The sequence below is a fragment of the Pyxicephalus adspersus genome, chromosome 1, assembly GCF_032062135.1.
Source record: "Pyxicephalus adspersus chromosome 1, UCB_Pads_2.0, whole genome shotgun sequence".
NCBI classification, from domain to species: Eukaryota; Metazoa; Chordata; class Amphibia; order Anura; family Pyxicephalidae; genus Pyxicephalus; species Pyxicephalus adspersus.
In genome coordinates this window covers 116,209,807-116,225,158 of record NC_092858.1, presented here as the reverse complement: position 1 = coordinate 116,225,158, position 15,352 = coordinate 116,209,807, and the positions used below count along the sequence as shown (strand labels likewise).

The window sequence follows — 15,352 nt, the reverse complement described above, 5'->3', positions numbered from 1 at the left end:
AATTGAAAATATATGAAAATAAATTGATGATTTTTATGATGGGTCACTTGTATGCAGGATGGAAGCTATGGTTTGCAGCCCTTTGGTGTGAGGTATGCTGCTATATAGTGCTTCGACATCCACTGTGACTAAGGTGGTGTCCGGGAGAACGGTCATGTTATGTAATAACTGGAGCAGCTGAATGGTGTCACTGAGATGGGAGGGTAAGTTATGACAACAAGAACTCGGGCGGCCAGGAGAGTCAACTAAGCTTTTGTGAACCTTAGGGAGGCTAAAAAATGTGGGTATGACAGGATACTTATTCCAGAGAAAATCTTTAATTTTTGTGTTAATCGTGCCTGACGAATGGGCTTGTAGGACTACAGAGTAAAATTTGTCACCGAATTTATTTATGTCTGTGGGGTGGATGATCCTATACCATTCAGAGTTATTTAGTATGCTGAGGCACATTTTTTCATAGTTACAGATGTTGCCACCCTTGTCAGCTGGTTTGATGGTAATCATGGGGTTACTTTGTAGGTTTCTCAGTGCCTGTTTATAAGAAGTCCATGATGTCTTTGGTGAGAGTTTTAACAAAAGTTTAGATGTGGGCGTTGTATGACAGAGGAGGAAAGTATGTAGATTTATTTTGTTTATGAGGTATAGCAAGCGGACCTGTTGAACGGTCCGAGGGTGTGCTTGAAGGATAGGTTTATTATACCTAGATCTCCTTTTTGGGAGGGATCTTTATGAAGAAGCCTGGAATGCAGGCTTGTGTGGGTTTTGGGGATGGTAGTAATTGTGTCAGGGATCCTAAAACAGAATCTTGGGTTCTAGTTTTGAATCACTTAGTTATAGGACAAGTCAGCTTCTGACAAACATTAGCCAATGGGAAGACTGCCTGCTGTTTATCATAACATTAGGCTCCTTTACTGTTGTTTACATCAGTAACTGTCCACTGTGAGCCTGTTGTTGATGTACACAGCACGATGTAAAATAAATGTGCTTAAGTTAGCTTCAACAACAGGTTTATTCAGTTTTATTATTCTAGAACTGGTTGATGTTGGTCAGATGTTTGAACCAATTATGCATTTGTCATGAGTACAAATAGAAACAAATTATTCTGTTATACAGAGCAGCCCTGTCAAATTATGCAAAATACAACACTTTCCATATTCTTAGATTTATACCCGTATCTCAGCTCACCTTTTATGCTAATACACTGTGAGCCACAGACATTTTAATTATTAGAAGAGATTCCCTGATTTCTGAAGGATTCCCCTGAAGCAGATTCTTTGTCACTTTCAAATTGCAGATAAGCTAGTGACAAAATATATTAACTTTATATACCATACAAATTAACAACTTATTCTTCATGAATATTTCATCTTATATCCAGAGATGTTAGTTCTTCTGGTACACATATATATTTCTATTCTAATATATTGTATATTTTTTTTCTCTAACATAAATTTAGGTTAAAAAATATAAATATGTAAGTATGCTAAAGAAAAAGAATAGTAATTGCTAATAGTAAAACAAACCTGCAAATTATGCCCCCTGTAGTTTGTACAAACTATGCGCTATCATAATGCGCTAAGAAATGAACAGTTCTAATATCATCAGTCTCCTTTTATCTTGCTAATGAAAGTTTACCACAGTTTACCACAACAAAGGATTGACTTTTAGGCATTATGAATTTGATCTCAATAGACAGAAAGCTCTAACAACTTTATAATGCATACAAAAAACATTTATAATACTTTTAAAACACATGTTCTTCCAGCTCCTAAATAAGAAATAGCTATTTTTTTATTCAGATTGTATGGGGGTTATCGCAAAATGGCTGCAGATGTGCCTAATGTCTACGGGTAATATTATGCATATAAAGTGTCTTTGTGTATCATCAGCAGAACATGTGTTTTATTATCACTGGCTGAAACAAATCAACAAACTTAGAATTGTATTATGCATAATAGTGTTCAATGTCAGCTCAACCAGTAATTGAACAATTGAAGAAGGAATCCAGGGTTGCTAAAATTAACAGTTAGCTATAACGCTTCCAGTAAACTGTCAGTCACTACACTAAGAGAAATATGACATTGCAAATCCTTTACTGTCCAATAGTTGAGTAGATGGTAATGATTAACAAATTGTTTTATTATTTTTTATTATTTTTGTATTTATATTTTAATATTTATTTGAATAGATAATTATTATAGGTCGGAACAATTTAAAATAGTTTGGTCTGCCTGGGATTGGTTTAAGGAATCTTCTCGATTCCAATTGTATTTATATTAATAATTTTGTATATTTGTTCGAGCGCCTTTTCCGTAATTTTTGTATTAAGGGTTTTTTTTTTTTTTCATATTTTTTACAACCTTGGGTGGTGTACATTTTCCTTTCCCTCCCCTTCCCAACCCCCTTTCTCGGGCTGTAATGTTCTCCCCCCCTTCTTTTCTTTCTTTTTTTTTATAGTTTATTGTTTTTATGTTTCTTTGTTAAAAGACGTTTGTACGAATATATGGTGATGTTATGCGGTTAGGATTGCCATGTATTGTATTACTTATGTTATATCTCTTTATGAGTGTTTTTATTAATTTCTGCATAATTGTAATGCTTTGTTTTACTCTGGTTCATGCAGGTTTTGACAGATTATTGCTATATATCAGTATATATGCTATTTTGAGCAGTTTATTTTATGGTCAGGTGAAACTAATGCTGCTGTGTGTAAATAAGATTTCATGTCTTATGCTTTAATGTTTTTATGTATGTTTGTTTATTTTTCTTTGAAAACCTAATAAAACTGATTGACACAAAAAAAATGTATGTAGCCCCTAAAACTACAATAAAGTAGACATCTGTTATTATAAGAAATTCTGAGTGCCAGGAGATCACATTTAAAGCTATAGGTGACATAGTACCATAAAGTATATATTACATGTTCCACCCCCTATTCATCCTTGTCAGTTTTGCTCAGACGTATAGATTTTCATTAAGACAGAAAGTCTGAAAGCACTTCTGCTTTGTTATAATCTGATATTAAAATCTATGTACGTATGTTGAAACACCTGGCAGCTAAATACTGGCTGTGGGCTACTGGAGAGATGTTCCTTTACTTTCTGTCCCCCTGACACAACAGATATTGAAAGGAAATTTCAGAAAAATGAAGGGTATTCCCCTCTTAGACAAATGTCACCCAACCAACGGTTCCACTGGAAGAATGTTCCTCAACCCCTGTTCAGGTGGCAACTGTAACATCTTCAGCACTTTCTACTTTGCTGCCAAAGCTCCCCAGGACAACCAGAGGCAGTGACAAGGATTCAAATCTTTCTACATTCAAAAATTAAAAAAATGTACACACAGTAAATTTTGACAGAACTAACAAGAGGTTAAAAGGAACATTTTTGAATCAAATGTTTTATTTAAACTCAATCCAAAGACTATTTAAGTACTTAGATACTTAGATTAAAGTGCTAATTGCTTGGCTGTCATGGTTAATTAGATACAAATTGTTCACTGGCAAACATCAAGCACAGAGATAGAGAATTTTAGTTTTTAAAAAGTAATAGAATCTTCCTAAAGCAAAAACAGTATAATATTTCAGCTAAAATTTTTACTCTTTTTTTGTTTTTCATTTTCCACACACCTGTTCTTAGTAAGTATTAAACCAAAGACAGACAGAAAAATAGGTATTTGGAAACATAGCCTAGTGCCTAGCTATGGCAGTCGACATTTAGAGTTTATGGCACATGTACTTTTAATGAGCTTGTCTACAGAAATGCCCTTTGCAGACTTTGTTAATATACATTTGATTTTTATGGAAAACATTTATTTTAATCAAAACTTAGATGCATTAATGATAATATATAATAAAATTGATTTCAGCATATGCTGTTCACAATAAACAGCTCTCAGTGTAACTACAGAAAGTAAAGTTGCAAGCACACACTGTGTTCCACCATCCACACATTTCTTTCGCTTGACCTACTGATTTAGGTCGTATAGGTAACCTATATCAGATATGGGTGATATTTTTTCCATTCACTGCTACACATCTATGTTGTGCTATGGATATGTTTATTCTAGAAGCATTTAAAGTGTACCTAAACTCATAATTATACACTAGAATTTTTACCTTGCATAAAAAGGTAGACAACCCTTTTTTATGTAAGGTGAAAATTCTGTTTTTTTTTTAAAGGGTGCAGCACTGCCCCCTAATTCTCGTCCGCCCAGGTGGTAGAGAATAAATGGGAGCGCAAAGCCTCCCAAGATACCTACGTCAGGCATCCCGGGAGGCTCTTGGGTGCTCCTTCTGCGTCAGGCATCCCGGGAGGCTCTTGTGTGCTCCTTTTTTTTTTCATCCTTCGTCACCCAATCTTTCCTCTGCTTTTGACACTGTTGATAAAAAAATAAATAAAAAATTTCCAGTAAAAACAGTGATCTTAAGCAGGTACCAACTTTTCTATGACTTTATTCTTAGGTATCACAGATGACTTAACAAGGAGCAGATGTTTTCTAAAGGCCAGGAGTTCTTTTGTCTCTAATTGCACAAAGGATCTAGTTTTCTTTTGCCAGACATCTGCTTTTTAGCCACAGACAATTTAAATCAATTGGTCACTAACAAGTCTCAAAAACATGTAAGAAACATTCCATTTTTTTTTCATTTCAAAGTAAATCTTAAACTTTAAAATGTTTTTTTAAATGAAAAAAAATGTTATATATTGTCCTAGACTTAGAATTTGTGTTTTTATAAGGCATTGTTCAGCAATCAGTGACAAGTATTGCAAGGGGATACCTAGAATGTCCATTAATTTTTTGTCAATGTATATGTTATTATGTTAAATATGTTAGTTGATATGTTACGTTTTTTATAAAGTATGCTGTATATATATATCGCACTAAAAAGTCGATGCAGAATAATATTACACAAGTTAGGAAGGTAGCCTTAGGTACAGTATGTCTGTATTTGAAAAAACAACCACTGGGCATGGGAAAGTATGGTGTCCAGTGCTGCCCATGAGAGCCAGTCCCTGTAAAGGTTTTGGTTTAGTGCCAATGTAGTTTTAGCTACATAGCCACAACCTAACCTGCCTAACCTGCCTTAAATACAGTTCTAATAGCTTTTTTCTAATAGTTCACTTCGTAAACATCATTACATTCTATTATTTACCAGTATTTTACCATGTTTCTAACTTACCTGTAAAAGTTTTCACCAATATCTGGTGTCAGTCAGTTAACTCTTTCAGTGTTTATATGTATGTATATGAATGTTAAAAAAAGGAAATGCTTTTAGATTGTGAAAATATGTGATACAAGTTCCAGCTCTAGTTGTCAGAAAAGTTGACCCTTTTAAAAAAAAAAGTGTCTTATTTTTTGGGCAATCCACCCTAAATTAAAATGCACACAGACAGAAGGGTAGAAGCATGTAATGCTGTGGAGGCAGCTGATTGTAGCGCAGAAGGAGAAACAGCAGGGGTCATTTAAAGAAAAAGAAGAACAAAGAACTGTGAAGAAGCTAGTATGCAAAGGAACAAAGAATATTGCAGGATAAAGAAAGGAACAGAGCAGATGTAGAGGAGGATCTGGACAGACAGATGAACATATATATTGATTATATTGAAGAGCAGAGCATGTGGTTAACGAACATAATAGGGCTTATTTTTTCACTCTCGCTTACGAAACATGAAGCTTGTCAGTAAACGATCTCTTTGACTGAAAAGGCCAACAGGGCCTGGCACTACCACTGTATTCATAGAAACACACAGCAACCTCTATACATGGGTATAAAGGTTTTCAGCTGTTCATGTTCCACAGCAAGGAATAATACAAATTATTTTACTGAGGCCACAACATTGAAAAATGTATAATTTATTTGAAGGCAAGGGACTTGATATTCAGTTAAAATCTTCCTACAGACAAACACTCCCAATATTGTGGTTCATATGCAAGAATTTAGAGACAAGCAAATTCTAAGTTGTTTTTAGTAACCAGTTGCATTCTACCTTAACGCTTCTCATTGGTTTTTCAATTGCAGAAAATATTTGCTACAAGATGAAATAATGTACTTTTCTTTGATTTACTTTTTAGATCAATGTTCAAATGCTTCTTAATATTTTATATAAATGCATGTCACACTGATATTGTTCCAAAAAATTAGTGCAAATCAGCTGCATATCTACATAATTCAATTGCTGTACTCGACTGCAGCAAAATAATTATCTCTGATATATTGAAATGTCTACTACAGGTATGTTTTACTACTACATAAGTTATATCAATGAATTCATTTGTATTGGTAATTTTAACCAATAATTATTTATATGAATATAAATTTTATTGGCATATTGGTAATATTAGTTATAATACACTAAATCTTATATCCTAACATACCTTAAAGTCTAACTTTAGGCAATTTTTTTTTTTTGTGCCCCAGGAGGTGTGCAAATGCAGCTCTGGCTACAATATTTACCTCTTCCTGACTGGTATTGCTCAGAGTAAACTCTTCCCATCACTAATTGTTATTGGTCTTTAAGCCTTAGCATTATAATGTTACCCTTCACTCACAGTACAGTAGAGCAAAAAGTGTCATGGATGTTATGACGTCAGCACCATTTTCTACAACGTGGACCACCAGAAGTGGCCTAAAAGCAAAGCGGAAGAGAAATCTTCAAGTCATATGACTTTTGCTATAGTGGAGCCTAAAAGACCTACATTTTTACTAACATCATAGGAAATTACCTCTCAAATTGGAAAGATTTCCTGTAACTTCCTGTTAGCTGTCCCTATAGCAAATGATGAAATATTTCACAAATTTCACATAAACAAAAGTAATTTATGTCAGTCCGATTACAAATGTGATATAACTAAGAAATACAACATGTTTAACCCTTTTACTGTCAGAACTGTGTTTGATTCTTCTGGTAACAAAAAAAAATATACATTTTAGCCCTGAACTTTACCTAAAACCCCCAAAGCATTCAATGTTCTCTGCAGAATTCTTTTTAGACTGGGTGGGAAGATGCTATAGGTGGTTCACAGCCCCAGAATTGTGACCCCACTTTTCAGTAACCCAAACAGACGGGTGGTTACTGAAAACTTTTGTGCACCTGGCTAAAAGGGGCTGGGGAGAACACTGATATGGTCTGAAAGCAGAGTCGCTATAAAAAAGCACAGTTGATGTGCAACAAAAAAAAATGTACATTTTTTTTTATTTCATTTTCCTACCTCACGTCACCTACTTTACTAATGTAAGTGGTTTTGTTTACACATTCAAACCAGGAATCAGCACTGTGTCAGAGTGGGAAAGGGACAGAGGGATGGAGATAGGAGGAAATGAGATTCGTAAGATATTATAGGGGGAAGGTAGCGGAGGATGTCTTGTTCAACAGGAGCATGGAGAGTGGTGGTGGCCAAAGAGCCCCCACTTGTAACAGTAGGCTAGGGCAGGGTGGCTAGATGGATCAAAAGAAGAAAGAGGACTGGCAGAATATACCGCTCCTGACACTCGAGTGCCTTCATAGTTCCTGTGATCATCCCTGACTGAAAGTCCTGAGCCAGCTGTACACTTGTAAATATACTCCCAGTCACTATAATGATTGGAAGTTTGTAGGGTAGAAAAGTTGCTTATGTCATAGTTACATCCTTGGCGGCAAACGGGTAAAACCCAACTGGGCCCTGCAAGTAAACCTGATCCATTACAGCCATATCTTGTGTCCCCCTATCTATTTTAATGGAAGGAATTCCAAAAGACAACAGAATAAAAATATGCCCCAGCTCTGGTTGTTATGCAAAGTATTAGAAATTATTTGAGAATGAGGTAAAAATCTGCTTTCTTCAGCCATGAAATTACATTGCCTTGCATGTGATTGAGAATTCCTTTTAAAGTTAAATTTTACCGCATTTACTAAGCTAAAGTAACTTAAGTACTAAGTTAAGTTACTAAACTAAGTCATTTAATCCTTGCAGAGTGTTTATTCACCGAACAAACCTAGTTATTCAACCTAATTCTTACTATGCATAACCTAGTTACACTTTCACACTATCAGCTAGTAACTTTTCTTAGCAGTCAATACATTTTGACAACTCTTTCTGCTATGTAATTCATAGGAATTCCCCACTTTCATTTTGTCAGATGTAACTGCCAGGTAATAGTAAATGGAAGGGGTGACAAGGGAGGTGAAACTTAAATAGGAAATATATCCTTTGGTATTTAAATTGGATCTCCTATGGTTTAAAACTCTGATATGGTAATATAAACATTTCAAGCTGTGCTAGAGGTACAGTATTTAGGTGACACCAACTGGCACTTGGCACTAAAGGGAATTTACCTTTTATAATAAAATATATGGTTTGATGAAGTTGAGAATCACTGATGTGTTTGAGTAGTTGTTTGTTCTATCCCAATGGACACATAGTTAACATATAGTAAATATATAAAAGTTTGCAGCACCCTTACTTACATAGTATGATTAGTATGAGGTGAAAGAAAGATGGGCTTTAGGCCAATGATTTTTGTAAGTCAATCAAACATATGTTTAATAAAGTAAAAGGTGTTATCCTAGTTCTAACATAAATCAACTAAACTATGTCCGAAGCTGAACAGAGATCTCCTACATATATTTGATAGCAATAGTTTCCATGTTGAGACATACACATGGGATTGAAGGAGTTTGTAGCAAGAATTATCTCATATCTCATATGACAATTGGTTATTTTGTGTTATAATTTTGTGCTTTTGGTACTGATTTCATCTCTAATGTAAATACTGTATGTATCATACCTGTAGTATATAATATATATATTGTATACATTATTTTTTAACATAGTACATAATCTCAAGGAATCCCCTTAGGAAGCTCTTGTGAGCGAAATGCTTTGGGATATGAGTTAATTCTTGCTACAAACTCATTCAATCCCATGTGTATGTCTCAACATGGAAATTATTGGTATCAAATATATGTAGGAGATCTCTGTTCAGTTCAGGACATAATTTAGTTGATTTATGTTAGAACTAAGATTACACCTTTTATTTTTTTAAACATATTTTTATTTGACTTACAAAAATCATTGCCGTAAATCCCATCTTTCTTTCTCCTCATACTAATCATACTATGGGAATCACTGATTTTGCGGAATACCATTTCAGGCTATTTAGAATGCAGAGCTGCCTGGGTAACCAGGGTAAAAGTAGACACTGGAACACTTTTTCAGGCTTTACAACCGAATAAGTCATTTAACGTTATGCAAACAACTGAATGCAAGACTGGGAGCACTCTAGAATCCACAAACAACATTTTTTGCTTATCCCCACTTAACCAAGTGCTGCCCGATCTCTTAAAGTAGCATGACAAAAACAGCTGAATTTGGTTATTATGAGACCTCTAAAACAGAAATGTCAGTATGGTAATAGATGTCAGCTTGGGACAGGAAATGTTGGGACAACAGATTAAAGGATAGAAAACAAAGGGTAATTGTGAGCGGGACATAATCAAAATGGACTAAACAGGTGTACCACAAGCATGAGCCTGGGTTCTTTTCAATGTTCTGTCTAATGATTTGTTACATTACATAGAAAATGCTGATGATAAAAAATTGCAATTCTTAACAGGAGAGGAACACACTGCTAAAGGGTTTCTGACAAAACTGTAACACTGTAGTTTAGGGGCAAAGGACTAGTCACCAGTATAAGTTGGTCCCCCTGCATTTGATCTTTCCCCACTGAGTTGCCATGCTTAGTTCTCATCTGCATCTCTATGTGCAGGCCACCATCTTGGTAGAGCGGGGCTTTGCTTCCACATGCCAAAACTCTCAGCAAGGAAAAGCGTGAGCACCACAATAGTATTAGCACAATATGTCATTTCAAATATTTAACAGTCTAAAAGTGAAAGAGAGCAGTGCCTTGGACCTCACACAACAGATGTACATTTATGAGGCTGTAGGCGCAGGTTGCTAGGGCACAGGCATATATCAGGTTATTAGCTGTACATGTCATGTTACCAGTTTGTGCATACACATTAGAAAGGAAAAACAAGCCTCAATCTGATAAAAGAAAGTTTTGTGGTTGCAAAGCTAAGCATGGCAGGTGGTGGGTATGCTCCATCACCTAACTTGCACTGCTCTGGATTTTTCTCAACTTCAGTGCCATCAGCATTTAAGATTAGGAGGGCCAAAAAAAATTAAAAAGAAAAGTAAGTCATTTACAAGAAAAGTAAGCACAAACAAGTTTAATTCTACTTTAAGTATACAGTACTTCTATTTTTTCACATATTGTTAAGTTTTGATTAAAATGGTCTAGTACGGAGTATTGTGGAACCCTAGTGTTCCTCCACAGCTTGCTAGGGGTTACTTGAGCAATGAATAATTTGTGTCTCTCAGGTGAGTTTAATAGATACCAATAATCATTTTTGCTATCTGTAAGGGTGGCAACCTTCCTACTGACCAGCAATGCAAGAGGCTGAGGATATATTAATTATATCTGGGGTTCCCTGAAGACCTGGAAGTTATTTCAAGGGATTCCTCCATGTTCAAAAGGTCAAGAAACTCTGGTCCAAAAGGTTGTATACAAAGTGATAATATTTAGAAGGTCTCTAAAAATATCCTTATTAAATTTTTTATTTGGTCAACAAAACATAGTTTTATTTTCCCCAAAAAAGATTAAAATGACCTTACATTTACAAACACTGAAGAATTTGCAATTTACTCACCTCTGCTGAGGCCTGTCTCCTATCTTTTCTTAGTTCCCAGGGCTAAAGCCTTCTGTCAAAGCTTGATCAGAATCAGGGCAATAATTTTTTATGGAAGTGTATGCAAAATATTAGTGTGCTACTTTCAGAAAGAATCATCTACAATTTTATGGTAAACCACTTCGAATCTCTCACCTATATAGAATTTTCTACTCAAAAATGTGTATCCTTACCCTTAAACTGTATCATTCCTAGAGCAATGCATGTTTCTAATTGGCATGTAGAACATAATACTTTGTTGTGTTATAAAAATTTTAAACATTTAAGAATATATCTAAACCAAAAACATTTTCTTTTTTTTGTTGATAGAGTGATTTTGATAGATTGAGCATTAAAACTCCTATTCAGATTTACTTGAACTATCTACAAATATTCTAACCAATAAAATGTGGAAAGAAATTACTGATACCTAATGTTAATATTGATAACTCCTATTTCAAAGTATAATGATCAAAATTGAAATGGTTTAAAAACTTATAATACCTTCAGAAAGGGACCCACAGTAACTGCCTTGATGTATAGGTAAAAAGTGAATCAGTGACTAAAAAATTAGGACATGACTAAATGTTTAATTGGGTGCTCTGAATTATTGAGAACTGAAGACTAGTCTGCTATATTTTATTCTCTTTGTTGTACTGATTGTCATACCTATGAGATATTGGAGATCGGTGATGACTGGGGGCACTAAAATGGAAAAGAGTGGCTCACACAAATAAATAGATTTTATTCTAGTTGACGAGACCTCACTGCCTTTGCACCACCTGCTGAACACACACCTTGACCAAGTTTTACACATTAGCTAATCATTGTCTAGCTTTTGCATGACACAACTTATGTATCAGCAGAGCTTTTACCAGTGTTCGATTTTTCTGCACTTGTTAATTAAATTTACCTTTGTCAAAAAAAAAAAAAAACATTTTTCTTGTTCTACCTTTTTTTCTCAGCTTTAGTCGGGATTAAAACTCGATCTTCATTTTCTTTTTGTTATTACAGGGTGGGAGTTGTTGGACTCTTACTACAATCAATGTATATTTATTAAGGTATTACCAGGCAATGAGTAACCTGCTTATGCCTCCTATTTACCTGTGGATTTATTACTACCACCACATTGATAAATACCATAGACCACAATGGAGACTAGTGATGTTTATTTTAAATTATAAATTTGGAAAACGAATGATTAAGGATTGTTTTGAACAATCGTATAGTACACAATTCTGTACATGCTGTAAAGATACGATTGTTCAATGATAATTGTTCGGTAATGTACAGACAACAGATGTGATCTTTGAAATGTTGAGGAAATGACATGTAGAGTAGGGAGTGTGGGGCAAATACTGATCAATGGATGGGACACTGTTTCCCAGTAAAATCTGCTACATGAACTGCAGTTGCCATTCCCAGAGGACTATAAAAATTATCCTTGAATGTCAGCTGTGTGCTTTCAAAAACTACTTATAAAAGTAGGAGCTTTTATCCAGAAACAAGATAAATGCATGTGAAAGTCCGTAAAAGCCAAACAGAAGTTAATCACCTCCTTGCCACTGGAAGGTCTCTGCAAGACATGAAGTTCTCTACAGGTATCTCACCACAAGCAATGGGCCATATAACCCCCGAGACATATGTGGCATATATATTATTGAAAGCTTGAATAATGAATACAAGAAGGTAGGTATCCCAATACAATTATTACACAAAGGAATGTACATATTTTGTTTACAAAAATATAACATTTATTTGACAAACTGCAACTTTTTTAGGACATTAACATAAAAAAAAAATGAAATAAATAACAACTGAATATACAAATAAAGAAAGGAAAAACTATAGTGCAGAAACAACAACAAAAGCATTATTAGTGCAAAAACAAGTTGTAAACATTAAAAACTGCAAATCAGTATACTGGGGGTTTTTACTGCCAAAAACACTTGGGTGAACTAAAAAAAGGCAGTGGAGGCGTTCAAAAAACCCTTTTTCTGGTTCCATCCTTCCTAACTTTAGTAGGGATTGAAACTAAATCTACATTTTTCCGGCTCCTTTTTTTGACTGAGATCAGAAATGATAGGAGTGGATGTCATTCTTTTATCCGCATTGTTGGCCTGTGGTTAGACACTATTTTTGTCAAAGAAAGATCAAATGATCGGTCGTTTATTGTTTGTTTCCAACTATTTTATATAACGTTTGTACGTATCTTACCAAATAATCACTGCACAGGTAATGCATACAGTGTTCCGAGTGGGCTTGTTTTTAACACCTCCGTTACTGTTGGTTAAAAATACCCACTCCAAAAGTATTATTGGAGGTGAAGAAAGTTACAAAACATGATCTATGCTTTCTTTTCAAATTTTGCACAGCTGTAATGAACTGGTATAGAGATACCCTGGTAAAAGGTTCATATATTAATACACTAAGCAGGAGAATTGGTGCAATAAGTCCAAAGACAGAACTATGGAGGAGAAGAGAGATCAAGTTGAAAGTAAAAGATAAGGATTGCAGATTGAAAATTGGAAGAGGGAAGGAGGAATAGGAAAGAAGCAGTAGCTCATTAAAAAGTTGCAAGTGCCAGGAGTGCAAACAGTGATATATGGGGCAAAGAAAAGAGGTACAACTGAAGAATTTGCAGTGGACAAAAAACTGTGTTGGAAGAAGATGGGGAAAAGCAGATATTAGTGTATAACATACAGAAGAAGAGCAAGGATGTATTTTAACATCCTACAGTGCATGTAGAGAGCAAGAGAAATGTACTGCAGCTCTCCCTTATACTTTCATGTCCTGTGAAAAGGTATGTTAAAGCTAAATAATGGATATCACTAGGTTATAACATATGTCAGGTTTTTTTTTTGCTTTTTAATGCATTTTAGGCACTTGTGAAATAAATGTTGCTTTTAAAAATAATGCAATAAATATTCTTTATTTATCATTTATCACACTATTTATAAAACAGGGAATCCGACATTCCTTGAAACATTGCCTCGTAGGAATCTTCCAGGTCCATGTGTTTCAATGGCAGTAACTGATTCCCACCAGGGAATGTCGGATTCCCTGTTTTATTAATAGAGGTCAAAAAAGTTCATGAACAGGAAAGACCTAAACCTAAACATTTGGTGTAGCCAGGCTTTGCTTTAAAACTGTATCTATTTTCACAGGTACACTTGCACACAGTTCAAATATATATAAAGGCAAGGACAAAATGTCCTATATTGCCCTTTCCAGTCGTTATACATGGCAGCTGCATTCGTTTTATCAGGTTATTTACACTTTCTGCAAACACAGAAAATACCTACTGATATCTCAAAGAAGGGTAATAGCCATCCCAGCTATGATTTTTTAGCCGTGTGTGTGAGGAAAACTCTGCATCAAAATATAACAAGACACAGCTATGTATTGACTTTATCACCTTAACATTATTCTCCAACTATATAAATATATGCAGGAATCAATTAAATAAAAGTAGTAGTTCTTTTATATCAATCTCCCCTTATTTTTAAGCCAATTTTAAATGTGTTTAGATATTCCACTGCATCTCAGCCAACATTCTAGCAGACTTTTTTTTTGATGGGGCTGATCTTTGCACTATAGTGCTACACAAGTAACTTTCATAGGTGCCAGACAGACTACAAAGGTGTATGCTATAAAAATATATTATTGTATATATGTATCTTGTAATATTATTTTTCTATAGGTATAGAGCACCATGCACCCTTTAGCCCAGTGTTACAGACTCTAAATGTGTACACAAACCGAGCCATTCATATTCAATGAGCACCCAACAAGGTATCTGTAAGGCAATGGGTTTTATTTCTGTGTTTCAATAGTTTGAGAGATATTTAAACATGAACACAGATTTAGGACCTACTACAGTATATTATGTACAAAGTAACCAGAAGATTGAACCATTACCATACCAGCACCAGGACCAGTTTTCTCAGGGCACATGATGGGCTTAAATCACCTAAGCTGTTTTCCTGTTTAACCCCAATTTACTTTCAACCTATCAGAAGCTGCCCTCTATAGGTTGTTTCTAAAGGTTCAATTTACAAAGGTGCAAACATGATTTATTAGATTACTTTGTATTTATTTATTTTGTATTTTACCACATTCCTGATGGAGAATCAATACTGCCATTGAACCACACAGTCAGCTTTAAATATTTTAGCCCCCTCCTCTAAACCAAATCAAAGCTCAAGTGTCTGTGTTGATGGCTTCAGTGTGACATCAGCCTGAGAAGTTTCTGAGATCATTCCAAATTAATGGATTTTACATGCAGTTGACCTCCTTTTGACCTGAATTTGGCCTGCTTCGGACAAGTTTTTTTTATTCCCATAAAACACAAAACCTGCTTCAATCAAAAGCTTTTAGGATTAAAAAAAAGTTAGAACAGGGATGTCAAACGTGGCCAAAATTAAAAATTTAGACAAAGTAATATGGAAACAAAGAGGTTTTGACTCACATTCAATCTGGAACAATTATGCCTCTTTCTCTATTTGTAGCCTTCTGAGTTAAATTTCAATGGTAACCTTTTTGGACAGGCTAACAATTGTATTACCAATATTCTTCTATGAAAATCCAACCATACAAGTCCATGCCTTGGAGTAGCAAGAAAAAGTACAGCTGAGGGGGAGTGCTGG

General features: G+C 34.9%; 1 protein-coding gene across 21 annotated transcripts in view; it reads right to left on the bottom strand.

Moving 5' to 3' along the window:
- The window catches only part of NFASC (neurofascin), a 91,454-nt gene that overhangs the window by 71,443 nt on the left and 4,659 nt on the right, over positions 1 to 15,352 (bottom strand). The window lies entirely within an intron of this gene.